Genomic DNA, 24,337 nt, shown 5'->3' with positions numbered 1-24,337 from the left:
TGCTACATTAATGAATGTTTACAGGCTTGCATCTGTTTATTGAAGCATCTGAATCGGTATTTTTTTCAATCTGTAAGCCGTCTTTAACTGATGCTTGCTATGTCCTTTACTATCTTGTGCATAGACTCTTTTAATATCTCAATTCAAGACTTGATTTTTTCTTCAGTTACTCGTAAAAGATGAAATGGACTGGTATTGCCATTTGGAATCAGAAACCCATATGATTTACTATGCCAGGAAGGACACAATCAAGATGTATGGGTTTGCATTCGCCATCAAAAAGTACATCTCAAGGTCTATCTTGAAGTATAATGCTGTCCATGTTAGGATTATCTCTTTCTAAATACAATGAAATCCAATCCATACAACCACTATTCAAATTTATGCACCAACTACAAAAGCTAGTGATGAAGAAAATTGAAGAACTCTACCAATGTCTTCAGTCTGAAATTGATCAAACATGCAATCAAGATGCATTGATAACCATTGGCTGGTGTAATACAAAAGTTCGAAACACAGAAGGAACAGTTATTGGAAAATATGGTCTTGGTGGTAGAAAGGAAGTTGGGGATTGCATGATAGAATTTTGCAAGACCAATCACTTGTTCATAGCAAATATCTTGTTTCTTTTGTAAATCATTTTAATGGGGGCTCATACAACTCTTATCACAATCCATACATACGTCAACCGTGTAAAGCACACATATACATTCATTGCCCTCATCATTCTCAAAACATTTGCTTTCCGCTTGGGCTCTTGGAATCAGCTCCTCATTTTTCTTTTCTTTTTTTCCCCTCCTCCCTCCCCTTTCCCCCTCCCTCATGAACCCTTGATAATTTATAAATTATTTTATCATATCTTACACTGCCCGACGTCTCCCTTCACCCACTTTTCTGTTGCCCATCTCCCAGGGAGGAGGTTATATGTAGATCCTTGTCATCGGTTTCCCCTTTCTAACCCTTCTTCCTTCTTCCCTCCTGGTATCGCCACTCTCACCACTGGTCCTGAGGAGATCATCTGTCCTGGATTCCCTGTGTTTCCAGTTCCTATATGCACCACTGTACATCCTCTTGTCTAACCAGGTTTGTAAGGTAGAATTAGGATCATGATAGTTGGGGGATTGGGCTGGGGGAGGAAGCATTTAAGAACTAGAGGAAAGTTGTGTGTTTCATCGATGCTACAGTGTACCCTGAGTGACTCATCTCCTCCCCACTACCCCTCTGTAAGGGATGTCCAGTTGTCTATAGACAGGCATTGGGTCCCCATCCCACACTTCCCCTCATTCACGATGATATGATTTTTTGTTCTTTGGTGCTTGATACCTGGTCCCTTTGACCTGTCATAATCACACCGGCTGGTGTGCTTCTTTCATGTGGGCTTTGTTGCTTCTGGGCTAGATGGCCACTTGTTTACCTTCAAGCCTTTAAGACCCCGGACGCTATATCTCTCGATAGCCAGGTACCATCAGCTTTCTTCACCATGCTTACTTATGCACACATTTGTCTTCAGCATTTATATGGGGAAGGTGAGCACACAGTGATGGTTTTTGTTCTTTGGTGATCCCTTCAACACCTTGCGATCACACAGCCTGGTGTGCTTCTTACCTGTGAGCTTTGTTGCTTCTGAGCTAGATGGCCACTTGTTTACCTTCAAGCCTTTAAGACCCTATTTGCTATCTCTTGATAGCCAGACACCATCAGCTTTCTACACCACATTTGTGGTACAAATTGCAAATATCTTTTTTGATAACACAAAAAGCAACATGGAATTCTCAACATGGAATACATAGAAATCAAATGGACTACATCTGTGGGAAGATTCTATGGAGTAATATTAGCATCTAAAACCAGGCCAGGAGCTAACTGTGGACCAGAGCATCAATTGCTCACATGTAACTTCAGGTTAAAACTGAAAAAAAAAAATTAAGGTAAGTCTACTAGAGCCAAAATGTGACCTTGAGTCTATCCCACCTGAATTTTGAGAACACCTCAAGAAGAGCTTTGCTGCATTCAACACTAAGGACAGAGACAATAAGTCGATTAACAATTCCCTAGGCGGATGGCAGGGAGGTTTGGGAAGCAATGGGGAACTAATGGCCATCAGTATGAGAATTAAATGTTTGTGGTAATGATTGCACTAATCTTCTAAACATGATTGAATGACTAAATTGTATTATATGTGAAGTATATGACGATAAAACAATTTTTTTCAAAAGAAAGTATTCTCGGGAGATTGATAAATTCAGGTAAGATGAATGCAAGGTTGTACTTTGGCTCTTGTGGATTCTTTTTAATTTTCCTAAGTTTCAATTTGAACTAGCATATGAGTAATTGATGATTTATACCATAGTTAACCCTGGCTTTGGTCTGACTAATATTATTGAGCTTCATAATTTCTGTCTATAGCTGTAGTTAGTTTAATTTCTATATGTTCTTATGTAGGGAATATACAGGCATAGTATATATTATATATTTTAATAATTGAATACCATATGAGGGAGTTCCAAAAAGTTAATTGAAAAATGTTTTTAATCTTTCAGTATTTTTTTAGAAATTCCAATTTAATTGGTAATTGCCTTTTCCTTAAAAACGGAAAATTCTGAATGCATAGTAGAAGCCCATTCTTTACCACTTTTTCCTTCAGGGAAACAAAAAAATTACCTCCTAAACAAAGGGGAAAATGTTCACTTAACTCAAAACTCACTGCCATCAAGTCAATGCTGACTCATAATGACCCCATAGAACAGGGTAGAAATTCCTGTGAGTTTCCAAGACTGTAACTTTTTATGGTATCAGAAAGGCCCATCTTTTACTCCCAACACATAACTCCTAAGCCACCAGGACTCCCAAGCTCTTCACAGAGGACAGAAGAAAATAATTGAATATTGCTGCTAGGAAAGAGGAAGATGGAAGAAGAGCTAAGAGTCTGACTTGGTGGTCTTGACTACCTTTGCAAGAATGACAGCCCAGGCAATGAATGTACGAATGTGCTCGACACAATGGATTTATATATGTATTGTGATAAGAGCTGTAAGGACCCCAACAAAATGATTAAATTAAAAAAAAAGAATGACAGCCCAGATAAGGGCAAAAATGAAAGCAGAGGACCTTCGGGAGTTTGCTGTTTCCTATTTGGCATCCGGGGAGGAGACAACCTTGAGGAAACCCTCATCCAACACTGGACTTCCACCACCGAGGAAAGGGCTGATGAGGTCCTGTAAAGGTAGGCCTCCAACTCCCTTGACTCTTGTGCTCTTGCATCCATGCACTCACTCCTTTGGGATCTCAGTAGGAAATGTGGAGCCAACCTTGAGAAGCCACTGGGATGTCTGAGTTGAACTCAGAGCAGAGGCTGCAGAGCAGACAGCAGAAGCCAGGGTTCAGAAGGCAGATGGGGCTGAGACCTGGAGGATTTGCAAAGGGCCAGTCGTCTCAAGGTGATGGAACCCCAGTCTTCTGAGCTATCCAGGACTTGCTAATTTCTGTCATTCCTCCTATCCTCAGTCACCGGGCCTCTCTCCTCTTGACGGGCCACTTAGGAAACAGGAAGTGTGCTGGCGCGGGTTCCATTCTCTCTGCAGCCTAGTGCCATATACCTGTGTGCTCTCAGCTTCAGCTGCTGACTCTGCTCATCTGCCATTTGGGAGATATCTTGCATCATATCATAAAAATCATGTTCCCCATCTGTGTAGTATTTGTGTCCCACCTCACTAACTTGAAAAGTTGAGGGGGTTTGAATAGAGATATAAGGCTGCCTGGTTATTCTTCCTGACACGCGGGGACATATATTTAGCATTCAAGTTTTCTCTCATGACCCTTGAAACCTGTTCCATCAGCTTCTGTGCCAGAGCTGGGTGCTGGTGTGAATGTTTCGTGGACAGTGAGGTGATGTGTCCTGGGTGGGGTGGGGGATGGGGGGACATCATCTGGGTCTTCCTGCGTTTTAGCCAGAACATATCCCATCCTCATCCTCAGCAATATGAGAGAGCTGGGGGTGGGGGAGGCAGGAAAGGCCTTGATGAAATAATATTTCCCTGGCAGTTCTCAGAAAGGCAATGGACACTGTAATGCTACATGCTCATCAGATCTTCTCCCTGAGCTCATGGATGTTCAGGATGGCAGCTGCTGGGTAGCTTGTCGGGCTTTGGAGACCGACGAACCAGAACTGCCAAGCGAAAGGACACCATTTGCCTTGGGGATGAATCTAGGATGAGAAGTACTGGAGTGGGGTGGGGTGTGGAGGAGGCTGAATGGTGTGCTGACTATGACGGGGAGCTTTCCATGAACTTTTTGAAGCCCCTTCTTACTACATGTAATATCCTGCAGTTTTTTCCGCACCAATTACTTAAATATTCCTTCTTTCCTGATAAAGAAAATAAAAATAAAAGGGTAGAACTGCTTCTTCAGATTTCTATGATTGTTTAATCTTATGGAAGCATACAGCCTTATCTTTCTTCTCAGAGTGGGTGTTGGCTTGGAACCACTGATCTTGTGGTTTGTAGTCCAATGCTTAACAACCTTCTTGAAAGTAAAGAATACACATTAAAAGTGGGTTTAAACTGTTATTCAGCGGATACTAAGTCTATAGACATATGTGTTAGCCTGGGTACCTGAAAGAAAAATATCCACAGAAATTCTTTTAAAAGAGAGATTTTTATATAAAGGTTAAGTACACATCAAGAAAACATCCCAACCCCAGTGCTGCCCAAGTCCACAGGTCCAACATTAACCCATATGTCTGACATCAATCCACAAAGTCCTCCTCTATCTCACAAAACACAGGCAGTGATGCCGACTGCAGGAGGAAAGCCGAGTCAATGAATGTGTAATCATCTCATCACTGGCAGGGGTCTCCACACAACTGCTCCAGCACCCAGGGCAACATCGGAGTAGGTCCATGGGGCTTCTCCTTGGGGATGTCTTGCAGGAAGTGAGCCTTGCCAGCTGAAACAGAGTACTGGCTAAGGTAGCTGCACCCTACTCTGACCATCACAAAGCAAGAGACCTGAGAACTAGAAAGGCGTGAGTTCCCGAGCCATTTAACCATCCCCCCTTCAATTAGCCCCATATGTGTTTTTTGGCCAAGTTGGCACAATAAACTAACTAACTCAACATGCTAACAAGTAAAAATAAGAATTGATTTGTAATACCACTGATATGTCAATGAGAATTCCTTGTGTCTAGCATTCAGCTACTGACCAAAAGATTGATGGTTCAAATCCATCCAGAAGTACATGGGAAGAAAGCTCTAGAAATCTGTGCAAAGGGCAGTGAATTATTTAATGTGGCTTTTCTAGCAAAAGTCTCCAATTCACACCAAACAACTTTTCCTGCATGAGTCTAGTAAGAAGGTTGGGAAAGATCCTGATCGGACTCCCCTGTGAGTAATCATGAACAGAATTCTCTGGAATGCTCTCCTGCATATAAAATGAGCCCTCTGAGAAGCAGGAGGAAGGATCTCATTACCAGTCAGAGTCAAGAGTAGAGTACATCCTCTGGACCCGAGATACCTGCACTGTGAACCTCTTGGATCCAGACGATAGCTGTGACATCAGAGAAGGAAGCAGCACCGGAACCAAGAGCCAGGACACATGGAACAGTGTGGACTTCCCAAACCGTGGAGCAAACAAAACTGTTCTTTTGTACAGGAGGTTGACTTGCAGAGTAGGGTGCTTATTGGCACTTAATTGGAGAAGCTGGTCTTGCTGACCCATGGACGTGAAGCTGAGGCTTACTGGAATGGGCTACTTCTAGGGACGTAAGTCAGGGAGCTGGGTTTGCTGACCCCTGAGCTTGAGCTGAATACTTTGGGGTTGAGGCTTCCACCATGGTGCTATGCCCTTGTGCACATTTGTTAGAAGACCTGAACAAACTTTGTAACATGCTCTGATAAACAACTGTCCTGATCATTTCTCACTGGTATTAAACATTGTTACTTTCCTTAGTTATTCCTTAATTATGAACGTGGTCTGTCAGTTCTGTGTAGGTATTGAAATGGATATTAGAACGCAGAGAAATAAGAGAACATTAATGAAGACAACACTATCTGCTTCTGAAATATCACAGCCATTGAAGCCCCTATGGGACACATTTCTACTCTGAAAGACATGGGATTGTCAAGCATCAGAATGATCCTACAGCATTTCCATTAACAAGCCAGTGGCAACTCACCTCAGTGAGCACACCGCTGAAAGTCTCCAGTCAGCTCATACTCTCGTGCTTTGGGAATTAGCTTACTTCAGTTACTATACATCTAAGACTGGTTTCAATTGACACCTACCCCACACAAATTTTGCTTCTGTAGCCAACTGAATCCAAGACTGACATCAACCTCTGCTTCTGTAGGCAGTAATACTCTTCCTACAAAATCTTACAGATGAGACAAACCATTTGATTAAAGGTATTGTATATTACTAGCATAACCATTCCTTATTAAGCCAATAAGTTCAGCTCCATGGTTTCAGATATTGAGTGACATTTTCCTCCACTATTTTCTACTAATTTGTTTTTCTAAACAGTGTATATATATATGCGGAATTATTTTATCTTATCCAGGGTGCAACATTCAATGGTAATTAGCACAAACTTGATGAAACCTATCCTATATATTTACTTTTATTTTCTTTTAAAACCATGCATTCCCAAGAGAATGAGTTGCTGGCCTTGGCTCATGACCATAGTCTTAGGGGATACTAAGGTTAATTAAAATAATATAATCCACCAAGACAAGGTTTTACATCCCACTTTGGTGAACAGAAACTGGAGTCTTTAAAACTGGTGAGCCCAGAATGCAACAGGGCAAACCGATGATCTGTCTTGGAAAAAAGTACGGCCCAAGTGCTCCTTAGAGGCAAGGACAGTGAGACTTCATCTTACATACTTTGAACATCTCAGAGAGACTAGTTCCTGGAGAAGGACATCATACTTGGTAAAGTGTTGGGCAGGTGGGGGGGGTGGGGCTGGGTGCAGCTAAATAGAAGGCTGTCAGTGAGATGTACTGACACAGTGACTGTAACAATGGGCACGGGCTTCGGGATGCGGGGATGGTGCAGGACCAGGCAGTGTTTCTGTTGTGCATAGGGTCACTATGGGTTGGATTCTACTTGATGGCACCTAATCACAACAGCCACCCCTCTGTTCACTATTCATAGGGTGTATTATACTGACATATTTGGGGAATTAACTACAAATTGGTGATATCTGAAACTCTGGGATATTGTCTACCTTTTAGACAGTAGATTTATTTTCTATTATTGCTCTCTTTCAAGTAGGTAACATTTTTTATTGATCCCAAAGACAGAAAGAAGAAACATATTATGAATGTCCTTTTATTTGTGTTTGCTTATTCATTTTGTTTCATATCAGTCCTAAACTAGACTCTAGATTCTAATGTGTCACTCATTAATGTTGGCATATCATTCATTAATTGCGATTGTGTGACCCTTTAATGATGATTATTCTTTTTTTGAAAGAAAAGAACCCATTATTTTCTCATCACTCTCAGGGGTGTATAGCAGAGAACATCTCATTTAACCAATTTTCAGTTATTACCCAGAGCTGATTTGCTAAAATGATGAAACTAATGATATATTGGGACAGATGACTTATTGTCCCTAGGAGATCGCATTTGTTGATAATGAAGGAATGGAAATCCACTCTCTGGATTATCACTTGGGTCCAATTAATATCATATTACCTACTTAATTGTATTTTAGAAAAAGATGCTGAGTTGAAATTGGTAGTGAAATCAGAGTCATTTTATTATTTTTTTTCTTTTACACTTTGAATAATCAACTCTAAAGGCAGGTCTGTTTTTCCTGCTCCTGGGGGGTTCCGTAGCTCGTTCTGTTCATGCCTGCCTAGTTTTTGTTATGTACTGCCAGAATTTAATTCTGTTCTTCCAGGATAAGCAAAAAGGCATGATCAATTAGGTAAGGAAGCCATGAAAATTGGAGCAGTCTCACTAATTTTGATGGAGGTGAGCATGACAGATGAACAGTTTTTAAATTAGGCTTTTAAGCTTCTTCAGGCTTTTTAAGCTCATAGACTGAGTTCTAGGCAGAAGAAGACATAGTTCAGTTAATTGTGATGCACTGAGTCATGCCCTAATGACATTAAGACTACCTTCCTTTTGTTTATATAGATATATGTAGGAAATAAAGTGAGTGGATGAGCGAATTAATTTGATTGAAAAGAGATACATTATTTGACAATTCACTATTATTATAATTGCTATCAAAATTATTTCATTTTATATCTCCTCACATAGAAAGTCATAGAGTAGAAAACAATCAAGATTGTGTGATAGGAGGAAAAGCTGTATTCTGAAAGTGTGACCAAAATTTGACTTGTCTTTACTAGATTATTCCTAGTTCCGTAACGTGTGACCAAAGTCTTCTGGCTTGTCATTACTAGATTATTCTTGATTTCTCATTTTAATGAGTTTGTACCGAAGTTTTACAAGGTGGAAAGTAAATAACCTCTAAATTCATTTGATGCCATGAGTGAAGATATATTTCAGACCCCTATATGTTAGTATAAATTAATAAATACTCTAAGGCAATACATATATGTTAGACAGGGTTCTCTAGAGAAACAAAATCAGGACATTAATGTCTATATATGTATATATATACAGTTAATTAATCTATACAGCTATACAAATGGCTCAGTGAAACTCCCATGAGACAGCTAATAAACTGGCAGTCATTCAAGTCTTGAGGACCACTGGGTAGGCCTCTGTAGAGAAATTCAGGCTATGCAGCTACAGACAGCAAACAGCAAGGCAGGTCACCAACAGTCAGCTAGATGACAGGACCTGACAGTACTCAGCTCAAGCGATGCATATTCCAGTAGTGTGGCAAAGCAGGTCTTGAAGGAACCTCTAACTATAGCGACATAGTCCATGGCTTAGGTGTCCCACAGGTAGTGTAGCTTTCATATTGAGGCAGAGAACAAGCTAAGGCAGCTGTACACTGGTCTTATCATCAAAGAGCAAGAGACAAGAAAGGCGAGGCTTGCTGATTCATTTATCTCTCCACCCTTCAATTAATCCCACATTTGTTCATTGGCCACAATCCATCCCTTGCCAACTTGGCGCCTGTACACAAGTCTTTAGCCATATATAATTTCCAGACATTAATAAAATCACACATACTTAACATCAAATATCTATCATACATATAAATGAAAACACACAGAGGCTAATTTTTTCTGATATATCATACATGGACAAAGGAAAGATATTCAAAAGCACATATAAAGAAAATTAACTGACAATCACAAACCTTGCTTTTGCAATTGATCACATCGTCATAACTGATAAGTAGAACTACCTTCTTCTACTATCCATTCTGTATTGCCTTTGCCCTTGGCAAGCACTTCAGCTGGCTGTGTTTTTTTTGTTTGTTTTTTTTTGGCCTGGTGCAGTGAGATAGTTAAGCTCTATTGTGCCAACCTGGCCGATAAACACATGTGGGATTAATTGAAGAGAGGAGAGATAAGTGGCTCAGTGAGCCATGCCTTTTGAGTTGTTGGGTTTCTTGCTCTCTGATGGTCGGACCAGGGTGCAGCTGCCTTAGCCAGTTCCCTTCTTCAGCTGGCAAGACTCACTTCCTTTGAGACTTCCCTGAGGAGAAGCCACATAGACCTACCCCGATGCAACTCTGGGTGCTAGAACAGCCGTGTGGAGACCCCTGCCAGCACTGAGATGCTTACACGTTCACTGATTCTGCTTTCCTCCTGCAGCCGGCATCACTGGGTGTGTTTTGTGAGATGGAGAACTTTGTGGATTGGTGTCGGACATATGGGCTAATGTTGGACTTATGGGCTCGGAGAGCACTGACTTGGGATGCTTAATGTACACTTACCCTTTATATAAAACTCTCTATTATATACATATGAGTTTCTGTGGATTTGTTTCTCTATTCCCAGCTTAAGCGATGTATACTCCAATAGTGTGGCAAAGCAGGTCTTGAAGGAACCCCAAACTACAGTGACACAGTCCACAGGTTAGGTGTCCCACAGGTAGTGTAGCTTGCAAATTGAGGCAGAGAACAAGCTAAGGCAAGAAAGGCGAGACTCGCCGAGCCATTCAATTAATCCCACATGTGTTCATTGCCCAAGTTGGCACAATAAACCTACCTATACTAAATATAGCTATTATCACTAAGTATAGAAACTTAGTCTTTAGCCTACATACTGTGCAGTCATATTTTCAGTGACAAGGCCATCAGTGGCACTCTATTGACTAAGAGTAAAACATCAAGTGTTAGTAGCAGTTGTCACTTACCTTTGGCATTGGACACACTCTTTTCTCATATCCATAGTTGAGCTTGTGATCTTAGGTCTTTTCTGTTTAAAGGCAGATCTAACACAGACTAATAAACTTGATCATATAATAATGAGGGGCAAAAGTTCACCAGAGTCATGCTTCAGAACAACAATTCTCAAACCAGCTAGGTCAGAATCTATAGAACCTAGACAATGGAGGTTTGGCAAGCTCCCAACGTGATTCTTATGTACATGAAATGTTGAGAAGGATGGCCTCAGGAAACACAGTGACTAGTCGGCGACCACTAATGCTCAGGAAAGGTGAAAATATTTCAAACTTGTAAGCATCTGCTACTTCTCTGAATGTGCCCTGGATCTTAGACATGGTCTCCTGGTGATTCATGTTGCTTTTTGGGGGGGGCAGTGGTGGGGCTCGGGGGGCTGTACTGAAGGAGGCACAGGGCTTGAGATGGAGACATTTGATAAATAAATAACATCAAAACTGGGAAGCAAAGGGAAATAGACATCCTTGATGAGGGTACGTGTGTGAATGCACTATAAGCATATATATGCTGTTGTTTGGGGCCTTCGAGTCAGTTCCTGCTCATAGCAGCCCTATCCAGGGCCATGGAATGCTGCTTGGCCCCCACGATTGTCACCATTGTTGCTGCTTAAGCCCATGATGGCAGCTCCTGTGTCAATCCATCCCATTGAGGATCGCCTCTTCACCTCCCCTCCTTATTTAACAACTTGGCTCTATACACATGGCACTACCTTTCTTGCTGAAGAGAACATGACGCACCTGCTGATGAAGATCAAAGCCTACAGCCTTCGATATGGAGTGCACTGAAACTTACAGAAAACAAAAATTCTCACACCAGGACCAATAAAGCATACATGTAATGGTTTAAGAATTGGACTGCTATCCACAGGTCATCAGTTCAAATACACTTCAGGGAAAATAGGAGGTTATTGGTTCTCATAACAATTTATAGTCTCAGAAACTAAAGAATTGGATGGACCTGCTGGCAGTGGCTCTAGTGGTTACATAAGTATACTTAGGGAGTTCCTGAGGTTAATGAGTTTGGTTGCTAACTAAAAGTTTGGAAGTTTATGTTTTCCCAAAGATGCTGCCAAACTAGTCATCTACTTATGAAAAGCCATCCACTAAAACAGTCATCAGAAGTCAGTCCACTGCTGAAAATCATCCTCTGAAAACCAGGTGCGCAGTTCTATTCTACCATACAAGGGGTAGTAAAGATTTTGTTGTGACTGTGTGGTAACTGATTGTGTGTGTGTGTGTGTGTGTGTGTGTGTGTGTGTGTGTAGTAGTAGTAGTAGTAGTAGTAGTAGTAGTAGTAGTAGTAGTAGTAGTAGTAGTAACAGTAGTGATAGTAGTAGTAGTGTGGGGTTCTGGCTTACAACTGCCGGTACCAGCACCTTGACAGGCTGTATAAAACCAAAGTCGGGGGCAGGCTTAAGCTCTGATCTCAGATTCCTGGACACTGAGGTAATTCTGTCAGAGAAGGCATCACCTGTCCCAGACTGACCAGTAGGGAAGGCATCACCTGTCCCAGACTGACCAGTAGGGAGCAGTGACTACCACCCCCAATTGACCAGTCAAGAGAATAAGCACAAAACTACTTACCAACCACCACTGGACAACGCTGATGCCAGAAGTTTTTTCCAATAAGTTTAAGGAACAGCAACACTGGACTGCCCCCAGTCCCTAGCCCCATAAAAGCCCAGGGAACAAAGAACTCGGGGCTGATTCCCTTTTGGACACTGGGTCCCCACTGGGAAGTGGAGGGAGGGAAGCCCTAGCTCGAACTAGCAAATAAACTCCTTTTGCTGCTTTTGCATCTCAACTGGTCCCAATTCTTCCAAGGTGAGCTCGCATTCCCTCCCCCAATCCAACAGTAGTTTTCCCCTTGTAACTGAACATTCAACTATTTTAAGGTTAGTTAGTTTTTAAAACAGTCTCAGACTGTATAGTTCCAGACTTAGAGCTATAATTTACCTGCTTCATTTTAGGCTCTAAGAAAAATAGCATTTCTCTTCCTAATCTCTTGGGGGAGAATTCTATGGAACAGACAGATGTGCATCCCTTCTCTTTGAAGCAACTTTCCCCCCTTTTTGATAGTATCTTCCTTTCTCTCATTATTTGTCTTCAGTAAATACTGTTTGTCTTATCTGTAAAATAAATGTTTGGAGTGCATGAGATAAACTATTTTGTGAAGAACTTCTAAATGGCCTTTGACTTTGGAGCCTTGAGTCTCTCTGTGACTATTTCTCATTGACTGCTTTGGTTGCCATTGGGCAAGTGACTCAGCAAAGAGATTTTAAATAATATGGAATATTTATGTATGATCTGGCTTTTAACATTTTCTCTCTGTGTGCGTGTTTTCCACATTGGGATTTGGCTCTGATGTATTTTGTCATTGAGGTAGCCCTCTTTAATTTTTGTTATGTTTTTTCTGGGTTTTTTTTATGTATGAAACCAGGATTGATGAACCTATAGAGACAGCAGGTAAAACAAGGGTTCTTGGGGGTTACAGTGGGGGGGGGGATGTAAAGGGGAGCTTAAATCAAGGAGTTCAAGAAGAAAGAGAATGTATTTAAACTGATTGTGGTAGCAATTGTACAATACTGTTTGATGTGATTGAACTATGGAGTGATGTGATATCTGTATTAGCTCCCAATAAAATGTTTTTGGGAAAATATGTATATAGTCAACCCTCTCTGCCTGCAGGCTCCCCTTAAACAGATTCAATCAACCAATAGATCAAAAGTAGTCAAAATAATTTTTTCTAGGAATTGTAACTTGAATTTGCTATTCACTGAGCACTACACCTAATCCACATAAGTGATATGTAGCAAAAAATCCTGTTGTAGCTTCCCACCATTTCATCAATATTCAACATCTCTCTGACATTCGTTGTTTGACCACTGGTCACCTCTTAACTCATTAATTTGATACTTGTGTAGTATGTACCATTTGTTTCTGTTTTTAAAAAAGGCTCTCAAAAAACAGGTACATGATCAAAGCAATCCCTTAAAGGCTAAGATGAATGTGAAGTGGTATTTGTATAGCACTTACATTGTATTGTGCACGGTAAAGTAATCTAGAGTGATTGAAAGTATATGCAAATATTCTGCCATTTCTTATAAGCTTGAGAATACATGGGATTTGATATCTGAGGGGTATCCTGGAACCACTGGCTTGTGGATATGAGGGACAACTGTATAGCGATTTTCAGATGAAATTGACTTATTAGATAAACTTAACAAAATGTTTGAGTTTTAAACATAGGGAAAGGAACCTCTGCCAAAAATTGAGTATTAAAAGTTTTTCATGGGAAAGAAAGCATAACATAAATGAGAATTCATTTTTGAAAGTGATCCTAGAACTTGAAATATTTTTATATATTTAGTTTAAATTCTTTTTTAATATGAACTTCAAAGCATTATTCCAGTAAGCAGGCAATCCAGGCTTATTTATTAAAGATATTTAGTTAATTGGTTGAAATTTAGTTTGTATGTGTGTAGATTGTTTTATTTTTTAAGTTCATATCAATGAATTTTTCCCTTTTTTATTACAAATATTGGGTTTCGTGCCTTTAAATGGTTGGTTAGAAAACTTTAATTGTTAAATTTTAAAAGACTTGGATATTGTTAATTTGTGGACTCATTCATGGGAATCTGATAAATGGAGCTAGCAGGTATTAATAAAGGTGATAAGCCTTTTATTAAATTCATATAGTTTTTTGCACAATTTTAGGAAATCCTTGACAATACTATGTAATTGCGTGTGCATTTAGGGAGTAAAGGATACACTATAATGAATGGGTGTTCTCCTCATGCCTGTTCTTGGAGATTTTAAGATGGAGTATAAATGGAGCTTTGAGAATGGGCTTTATATCCTTAGGAGGGTCTTTTGGGAAAAAGGAAGTGTAGATAGAATATGGTAGGAAGGATAAGGAGCGAGAAGGAGGTAGAGAAAAGCTGTCACTGGGGCAGAGGAACAACTATGGAGTTAAAAAATCCTCTTTAGGAAAATAGTTTTATTTATATCACATCTTTTAAATGCTTTAAAATGTTGATTTAAATATGTGTTCAATTTGGTGTGTCTGATTTGGGAGTCTTTAGCACTCCTAATTTATATTACAGAAAAGTTAGCAATTCAAAAGAACCCTGTGTTAGACCAGGTTGACTAGAGAAAAATTTCCAAAGACAGTTATATATGTGTAAGAAAGAGCTTTATTTCAAAGAGTTATTGTATATTAAGGAAACACCCCAGCCCAGTCCAGATCAAGTCAGAAGTCTGATATTAGCCCATATGTCTGATACTAGTTTATAAATTCCTCTTCAGGCTCACGCAGCACATTCAATGACGCCAGATGCAGGAAGATCACAGGCTTGTGGATCCAATGCTGATGAAAACATCTCAGTGATGGCATGGTTCTCCATGTGGCTCCTCCAGCTCCCCAAGTGGGTTCTTCAACAGGTAGATGAAGCAGAGATAGAGAGCTCTTCCAGGTCTCAGCAAGTCTCTGGGGGATTGTCAACAGAAAGACCAAGGCAGAGGGATAGAGGAAGTTCCAGAGTCCCCATGAAAAGACCATGCCCACAAGGAGGCATCAGGCTGTGACCTGATTGACAGGCTAGACTCCATTTTTAATACCCTCAAGATGATACGATATTATGTAACTACCTCAAACCCTAAACCAGTTACCTATTTTTAAAAATGGTTTTTGATCAAGGTAAATAATTTGCACAAAACTTAGAACTTTTACTACTACCAGGCTCACAAAACCCGAACAAACAAACAAACAAAACCAAGTTCACTCTCTTTGAGTGGAAACCAACTCATAGCAACCTTATACGACAGGGTAGGTAGGATTGCCTTTAAGATTTCCGAGCCTGTGAAACTTCATGGGACCAGAAATGCTCATCTTTTGCCCTTGGAGGGGCTGGTAGATTCAAACAGCTGACCTTTAAGTTCACAAGCCAACATATCACCCATTATGCTACAAGGGCATCTTACTACTTCCACTCACCAAAAAACCAGTTAATTCAGATTCATAGCAACCCTGTAGGGCAGGGTAGAGCTGCCCCGTGGGTTGCTGAGGCTGTAACTCTTTACAGAGGTAGAAAGTCCCATCTTTCTCCCATGATGTGGCTGGTGGTTTCCAACTACTAACCTCTAGATTAGCGACCCAATGTGTAATCCATTAAGCCACCAAGACTCCTAGTGGAGGTAAATTCTTGCAAGAACAAAATGAAGTCAGATTCTTTAAGAAGTTTTGAAGAGCTTTTAAGTAAGGGAGATGGAGTTAAAGATCTGAGGGGCTATTTACTCTTTAGACTGGCAAATTTTGCAGAGTGGGAGGATCCAAATAGTCCTACTGGTACCAGGAGCTGGAGTTTATGATGCTTTGGGGGCTGTTGAAAACAAAGCACCTTTGAATACTTCTTCTAACATTGGAATGTCAAAGAGCAAGAGTGACTCTCTGAAAAAGTTCACAGAGAGATAATGGAGTGAGTGTTATTACTGCAGCTGGGCAACAATTTGTAAAACTGCAAATTACTTCAAAGGATGGAAAATAAAGCCTTTTATAAAGAAGTTTAGAGAAATTGTATCTATAAATTATACATTAGAATATCTGTAGACACTTTGTCTGGTGTCCGATTGTGCAAGCATTTTACGGAAATGGTTTTACTAATCCTTCAAAGATACGGACAGCATGGGCAAAAATATTGTTCCCTTGGCGTAGCTGTGGTTCTACTTCCCCTGTGCCTCATCCTCCCCCAGTTCCTGCAGATTAACCCAGTATTGGGAGCTTGGCTCCAATGCCCCTTATTTTTAAAGTCTGTTAGAATAATAAAACATGGAGTTCATTATGCCATGAAATAAGAAAATAAAAATATTTTCTCCTGCCATGCTCCCAACTTTTGGGGAGCTCTTAAAATATACCAAGTTCCCACAAATCCCACCCAAAAAATGAATTAGTATTACCTAAGAACTCTCTCTGTGTATTCTCCAATTTTACCACACTCCTGACCCACTTGAAGTACCCAAACTTGCTGCCATGGAATGGAGTCAGTGCCGACATACAGAGAACCTCTGTGGGTTTCTGACACTGTCACTGTTTATGGGAGTGTGAAGCCATCTTTCACCCACAGAGCTGCTGGTGCGTTCAAACTGCTGACATTGCAGAGTGCAGCCCACTGGGTAACCACTACATGGGAGTCAGATGCCTGATGCTGTCATGATCGTTCCCTGGCTTTTCTTCACTGTTGTCACAACAACTACTTTGAATCTCTGTATAACATACAGGGGAAGGCTCATTAACAACTTGCAGTAATTCAATGTGAAGTACTCCTCGGAATAAAGCAAACAAAACATGTTGGGCCAATAAGCAACATCATGCTAAATGGAGAAAAGTTTAAAGTTGTCAGGATTTAATTTCACTTGGGTGTTAAATCAATGCCCATATAAGCGGTAGTCAGGAAACCATGACTATATTATGTTGAGCATATATATAGTTTGGCAATACCACTATGAATAGTTCCAATTCTTAGTGATCCTATGTAAAATAGAAAGAAGCACTGCCCAGACCTGTGACATCCTCACAAATTTTCTTATGTTTGAGCCTATGTGGCAGCCACCAATTTAAGGGCTTGTTGTCCATCTGCTGAGGGATTTTTTTCTTTTTCACTGCCCGTCTAGTTTACCAAGCATGATGTACTTTTCCAGGGACTGGTGTATCCTGATAATATATGTAAAATATGAGACTAAGTCTTGCCATCCTTGCTTCTAAGGAGCATTCTTGCTATACTTGTTCTTTTGGCAGTCCATGTTACTTTCACTATTTACCCAGGTCCATAATTTAAATTATTTCCACTCTTCTTAATCCTTCCTTATTCAACATCCAAGTTTCACATACATATGAGGTAGCTGAAAATGCAATGGTTTCAGTCAAGTGAACCTTATTCCTAAAAGTAACATCCCTGCTTTAAAACACTTTAAACAGGTCTGACTTGCAGATTTACATAATCCAATGCCTTGTTAGATCTCTTGATTGCTGCTTCCATGACCATTGATTATGAATCCAAGCAAGAAAAAAATATCTTGAAAACTTCAAACCCCCCTCCCCCCATTTATCATGATGTTACCTGTTGGCCCAATTGTAAGGCTTTTTGATTTCTTTATATTGAGTTGCAGTCCACAGAAGGTTGCAGGCTTTGATTTTCATCAGCAAGGGCTTCAGGTCCTCCTCATTTCAATAAGCAAGGTCATACCATCTGATATTGTAAGCTGTTAACAAGCCTTTCTCCAATCCTGATACTGCATTCTTCTTCATATAATGAGCAACCCACTATACCACCACGACTCCTAATCCTACATACTAGGATATAGATAAAACATACCTTATCCTTCCCAGTAGAATCACCCACGCTGTGCTCCTATTGTTATATAAGAAAGTTGAGAGGTAAGGGGGCCAACATTAAGAGGCCAGGGTGTTAAAAGTAGATTCAGTGTAAGGGTTTGGTTCAGACCTCCCTCTGTGATTTTTGCCCACAGAGAAATTTCAGAACTCACTGAAATGCTCTAAATTCACCACATCTGCGCATGGGATCTGCTAATCCCTCGCCAGGTCCAGCAGGATGGCATCTGCCACCCCTTCTTGCACCAAATATCTGAGATCCACAGCATGCAGTAATTTTCTCAGGCTGCTATCTAAAGGTGGTCATAATCCTTGCTGACTCACTGTGGCGAGAAGGCCAACATCCACTAAGCATAAGCAAAAAACCACCATATAGCACAACTCCATTCAGAAGTCAACATGCCAAAAACAATAACCAAGAAAGCATTGCCTCAGATGGAAAAGAGGCAAGAACAATGCCCCGCCCCCACATAAACACAGAAGACTGATATTAAGGGAGATTAAACACCCACCACGACAGTTACAACATGACAGCAATGAATCCACAGGCTCAGAAAACATAACCCATCAATCTGCTGCCTGCAAGAGACACATCTTAAGCTCCAAGACAAAAATAGACAGAATAAAAGGCAGGCAGATAATACACCAGGCAAATGGCAATTTAAGGAAAGCAGGGTTGCAATCCTAATCTCCAACAAAATTGACCTGAAGGTGTAAACCATAACAAGAGACAATGATGAGCACTATATAATGATCAAAGGAACAGTAGATCAAGAACCAGTGAGCATAATAAATACATATGCACCTAACAAGAAAACTGTGAAATTTGTCAAACTATTCAAAAGATGAAAAAAAGAAATCACACTAAAAAATCATAGTAGATGACTTTAATACACTGTTATCTGAATAAGATAGATCACTGGGAAAGAAGCTCAGCAAGGGGCTACAATGCTAACCATTATAATCAAGTGACAGGACCTAGTAGATATTTATAGAGCTCTCCATCCAAATGCAAAATAATTCACATTCTCTGTACACATGGCTCATTTTGTAAAATTGACCACATGCTTAGACACAGGTTGAACCTGACTAAATTCAGTCACATAAAGGTCACTTAGACATCTCTATCAGACCACAACACCATAAAGATGGAGATCAACAAAGGGCCAACCAGAAAAATAATGGGCCAACAATTGGAAGATGAATAATGATCTTCTGCAACATGAAGTTGCCCAGATTAGAGAGGAAATTTAAAAGTTTCTATAAATGAATTAGAATGAGATTACAATTTACCAAAATCTATGGGATACAGCAAAAGCAGTGACCAGAGGAAGTTTGAAAGCAATAAGTGCATATATGAAAAAGGAAGAGAGACTTATGACTGATACACTATCACAAAACCTTCAACCATTAGAACAGAGTCAAAAGAACAACCCCTCCAATAGCAAAAGAAAAAGAATAATAAAAATCAGGGTAGAGTCAAATGAGTGTGATGACAAGAGAACAATGCAAAAAATCAATGCAGCAAGAAGCTGGTTCTCTGACGGGATCAACAGAATTGACCAACCGCTGGCAAACCTAACCAAGGAAAGGAAAGAGCAAACATTTATAGCTAAAATGAGGGATGAAACTGGGGAAATCACAACGGACCTCAATGAGATGTAAAGGATAATCACAAAGTACTATGAAAGTGTGTATTCTAATGAATTCAACTGTGTGGAAGACAGGTAGAAATATTTGGAAAATCTAACTCTCCCTGGATTATCCCAGGTAGAGATCAAGAACCTCAACAGACCCATAGAAAAAGAAGAAATAGATATGGTTATCAAGAAAGTACAAACAAAAGTAGTTCCTGGACCAGATAGTTTCACAGGAGAATTCTACCAAGCATTCAGAGAAGAGCTAACACCCATCCTCCAAAAATTATTCCAGAGCATATTCCAAACATGTTCTACAAAGCCTGTATAAATTTGATGCCCAACCAGGGCAAGGATCCCACAGGAATAGAGAAACTGCTGACCAAAATCTCAAATGAACATAGATGCAAAAATCCATAACAAAATATTGGCCATTAGAATACAAAAATATATAAAACTTATCATCCATCATGATCAGGTAGGATTCATTCCAGGGATGCAGGGATGGTTCAACATCCAAAAATCCATCAACATTATTCACACACATTGATAAGAAAAAGGATAAGAACCACATGATAAAATCGATAGATGCAGAAAATCATTTGATAACACCCAACACCCATTCCTAATTAATACTCTCAAGAAGATATTAGAAGGAAAATCTCTGAAGTTAATACAAGCTGTTTATGAAAAGTCAACAGGCTACATCATAGTCCATGAAAAGGAATGAAAACATTCCCACTGAAATAGGGCACCATATAAGGATATCCCTCATCTTCACTTTTATTCAACATTGTATGGAGTTCTTAGCTAACAATTTAGGGCAGCAGAAGGGCATTAAAGATAGCCATCTTGGAGGAGAGGTGAAACTATTTGTATTTTCAGACGACAGGATTCTATACATTGAAAAACCCAAACGTTCCACAACAGGAGTAGTGGCAGTGATAGAGGAATATGGAAGAGTGACAGAATACAAGATTAATAACAGAAATCTATTGGTTTGCTATATACGACAGAAAAAATCACAGATGTGAATATCAAGAAGGCAGTATCATTCACAATAACCAAGAACAAATAGAAATATCTAGGGATATATCTAACCAAAAAAACAAAAGACTTATACAAAGAAAAGTACCGAATCCTACTACAGGAAACCAAAAGCGACCTTCACAAATGGAAGAATATCCCATGCTCATGGATTGGAAGACTCAATATAGTACAGATGTCAATCTTAACTAAAGTACTAAATAAGTTTTATGATATCCTGATTCAAATACCAACAACCTTCTTCAAAGAACGGGAAAAACTTATCACCAATTTCATATGGGGAGGAAAGAAGCCCAGAATTAGTGAGAACACCTTAAGAACAAGGACAAAGTAGGAGGGCTCACTTTAGCTGACTTTAACACCTACTATACAACCCAGTGATAAAAACATTGTTTCAGAGAGCAACAAATGGGGGATGTGGTAAGATAGGAACTCTCCTATCTTACTGCTAGTGGGCGTGTAGATATGTAGAGCCTCCATGGAAAGAGATCTGGCTATATTTAAAGCAAGTGAAAATTGAGTTACCTTACAACCCAGCAATCCCTCTACTGGGCTTATACCTCAAATAGATAAGAAATACACCACGTCCAGTCGTCTGTGCTCCAATGTTTACCGCAGTGCAATTCACATTCGCAAAGAATTGGAAACAACATAAATTTCCAATGATAGATGAGTGGGTTGGAAAACTGTGGCACATACACACAGTGGAGTGTTACGCATCCCTAAAAAGTACTGACAATAGTAGGAAGTACATTGTCTCATGGGAAGAGTTTGAGGAAATTATGCCAAGCAAAATTAGTCAATCACAAAAGGACAAGTACAACATGAGTTCACCAAGATAAGTATAATCAGCACAGTAAGTATAGAAGAAACGTCATTTATCTCACACTATATGGTTTCAGGTACAGGCAATAGGGCAAGGGAGAGACCAAACCTAAGGATATACATGTCATCCCAACACAAAGAAGGGGAAATGTGGGGTGGGGTGGGGAGAGAAAAGGGAAAAGGGAAAAAAAAGTGGGAGACAATGGGTTTGGGGGAGCAGGGCACTAATCCACCCAGGGTTAGGGTATTGTTTGTCTCCCAGAAATGGGAGTGTGAGTGCAGACACCACCCCAATGTGCCAAACCTTGAGGGCAGCATAACCACATAAAGAAGCTCAGGAACAGACAGGTCTACAGGGTCAAACCTAATCAGAGCCAAACTAACCCACTCCCTAGAACTGTGTGTTACAGAGGACAACACTAAACTTACAGGTTGGGGAATGGCCAACCTGCCTAAGCAAACCAAGAAGGAAAAAGAGAGAGTGAGGGACTAGACCCCATATTGGTATACCAAGCACTGAGGACGATGTCCCTGCATGGAGCTAAGGCACAGAGAGGACTGTGGTGTCAACAACAGCTCAAAATATGATGTCCCCTAGCTGGGGCATACCACAGCAGAGGACAATACTGGGCACACGTGGCGGGGAGTAAGTCCAGTCTGGCATCGCCCCCCACCCCACAGTGGGGCAAACCAAGAAGGGAATGTAACAGATCAGCAATGGGAGCAAAGCCAAGCCACAAAACCCCTGAGAAGTCCCCCAAAATAGACTTCAGGCTAGGAGGGCCAGTTCCTGGAACCTCCCCCCCAGGACCTATACAAGATGGGCATGGGAAGCTAGCCCCAAAGAGAAAGCAACAGGATTGATGATTCTGGAGGGACTTGAGGGGAGGAGGCAGCAGGGGAATGGAGTGGTGAGCAAACAACACCATAGACAGGAGAACAACTAGGGAATTAAAATCATCAAGGAGGACATAGAGACCCTGGGGTGATGGAGCAACAGCAATTTAACTGAGAGGAATTACTAAGTGGCAGAAGAAGGACAAGCATGATGGTGGGTCAGGAGGAAGGTAAAAGGAAACAGAGGAAAGGTCTAGGAAGCAAAACTATGGGTAGGAGTTTAAACATAGGTGTGCACATTTGTAAATACATCAATATAAAAATAGAGGTATTGGGATAGGTACATATATTTATATGGCAATACATCGAGGAAGGGGATGGGCTTTGGAAATCTGCTTAAACCCTCTGTCAATGCAAGAACACTTTGTTTTTAACAAGCTGGCATTCTGTGATGTTCACCTTCCCAACAAGATTGCTGAAGACAAAATGGGTGAATAAGCAAATGTGGTGACTAAAGCTGATGATACTCAGATATCAAAAGATATAGCATCTGGGTTTTAAAGACTTGAAGTTAAACAAGTGGCTATTTATCAGAGAAGCAACAAGCTCACATGGAAGCACACCAGCCTGTGTGATCATGAGATGGCGATGGGATCAGGTAATAGGCCTCAGAAGACCACAAACAAACAAAAAAACCATATTGTTTAGAATAAGGGGGGGTTGGAGCAGAGACCAACCATGGTGCAATATAGTACTGCTGAAACACACAATATTCCTCTGGTTCTTTGAGGTTTCCTCACCCCCCACTATCATGACCCCAGCCCTGCCTTTCAGTTCTGGCTAGACCTAACCATGTACACGGGTACAGATAAGAACTTATGATACAGGGAATCCAGGGAAGATAAAACCCTCAGGAACAGAATTGGAATAGTGATACCAGGAGGGTAGGGGGAAGGTGGGAAGAAAAGAAGGAAAGGGGAATGATTGACTCGTTGATTGACACATTAATAGTCTCCCCTCCAACCACCATCAGGGAGACGAACCAACAAAAATGTTAGGGAAGGGAGACAGTGGTTGGTGTAAGATATGAAAATAATAATTTATCAAGGGTTCACCAGGGTGGGAGTGTGGAGGAAAGAGGGATAAAAAAGGAGCTGATACCAAGGGCACAAATAGAAAGTAAATGTGTAGAAAATGATGATGGTAACATATGTACACATAAGCTTGATAAAATTGTTGTGTGAATTGTTATAAAAGCCCCAATGCAATGATCTTAAAAAAAGCCATAACTTATTTCTATTTACATTTTATTGGTTTAAGGCAAGTTACAAGGTCACACACGTCCTCAAGCTCATTTTATAGGATGAGGGAGGTGCAATTCTTCTCTTATTTGGGTTGATGACAACTGAAAATATTTTCTAAGAGCACTTATACCAACCATATTCCACAGGTATAGACATTAAATATTCTACCTTACTTCATGCACATACAGTTCTAGGTTTGTTTGCTAATGATTCCCTACCTTCAAGTGTGCTATGTTAATTTTTTCTTCATTTTTTTAAAGCAACATGTAAAGAAAACCCTGGCATATTGTACTTATCTCAGAATTGGCAGGTGGGGGTGGGGGGCAGGGAGAGAATCACAGAAGGAATGCTATCTGCATGGAGTATGGTGACAGTCCTTTCCAAAGGCAACAGCACAGAACTTCTCTCTAGTCACATCATTGAACTCAAAACTTAAAATCTCTAAGTGATGTTCAACATGCACATGAGAGATTATTTGAGTTTTCTGAATCACAAACTCTTTTTTTTTACATTGGCTAGCTAACATTCCTTTTGAACTAGAGATCTATTATTATGGATGAAAGGCGCCATTCTCCCAAATATGTCTTGGAATCCTATATCTGAGGATATGTTTGCATTTGGGAAGACCTTCCTTAGTTATAGTAATACAGTTTTTATCGATGTATGGTGTATCCTAAACCTAATCACCTTTGAGTTACAAGGGACAGCATAGACACAGAGAAGCACAAAAGGGGGATGTTAGAGGTAGCATTAAGATTGTTAAGGAATCATTGAACACTGGAGCTACAAAATCAGAGAGAAAATAGTCCGTCCAGACCCAATAGAGAAAGGAGTCCTCCAGAGCTGTTTACCCTGAATTTAGACTTCAAGATTCCCAAGTTGGGAGAAAACAAATTTCTGCTTTTTAAAGCCACCCACGTGAGGGGTTTCTGTTACAATAGCATTAAGACCCTAAGATACTTAT

General features: G+C 40.4%; 1 pseudogene; it reads right to left on the bottom strand.

Moving 5' to 3' along the window:
• Positions 1–3,535: 3,535 nt before the first annotated feature.
• Positions 3,536–5,714, bottom strand: LOC142440078 (N-alpha-acetyltransferase 11-like; annotated as a pseudogene).
• Positions 5,715–24,337: the final 18,623 nt, after the last annotated feature.

This window comes from Tenrec ecaudatus, chromosome 1 (genome assembly GCF_050624435.1).
Source record: "Tenrec ecaudatus isolate mTenEca1 chromosome 1, mTenEca1.hap1, whole genome shotgun sequence".
Taxonomy (NCBI): domain Eukaryota; kingdom Metazoa; phylum Chordata; class Mammalia; order Afrosoricida; family Tenrecidae; genus Tenrec; species Tenrec ecaudatus.
The sequence above is the reverse complement of the archived record's forward strand: the minus strand, read 5'-3'. Positions and strand labels throughout refer to the sequence as shown.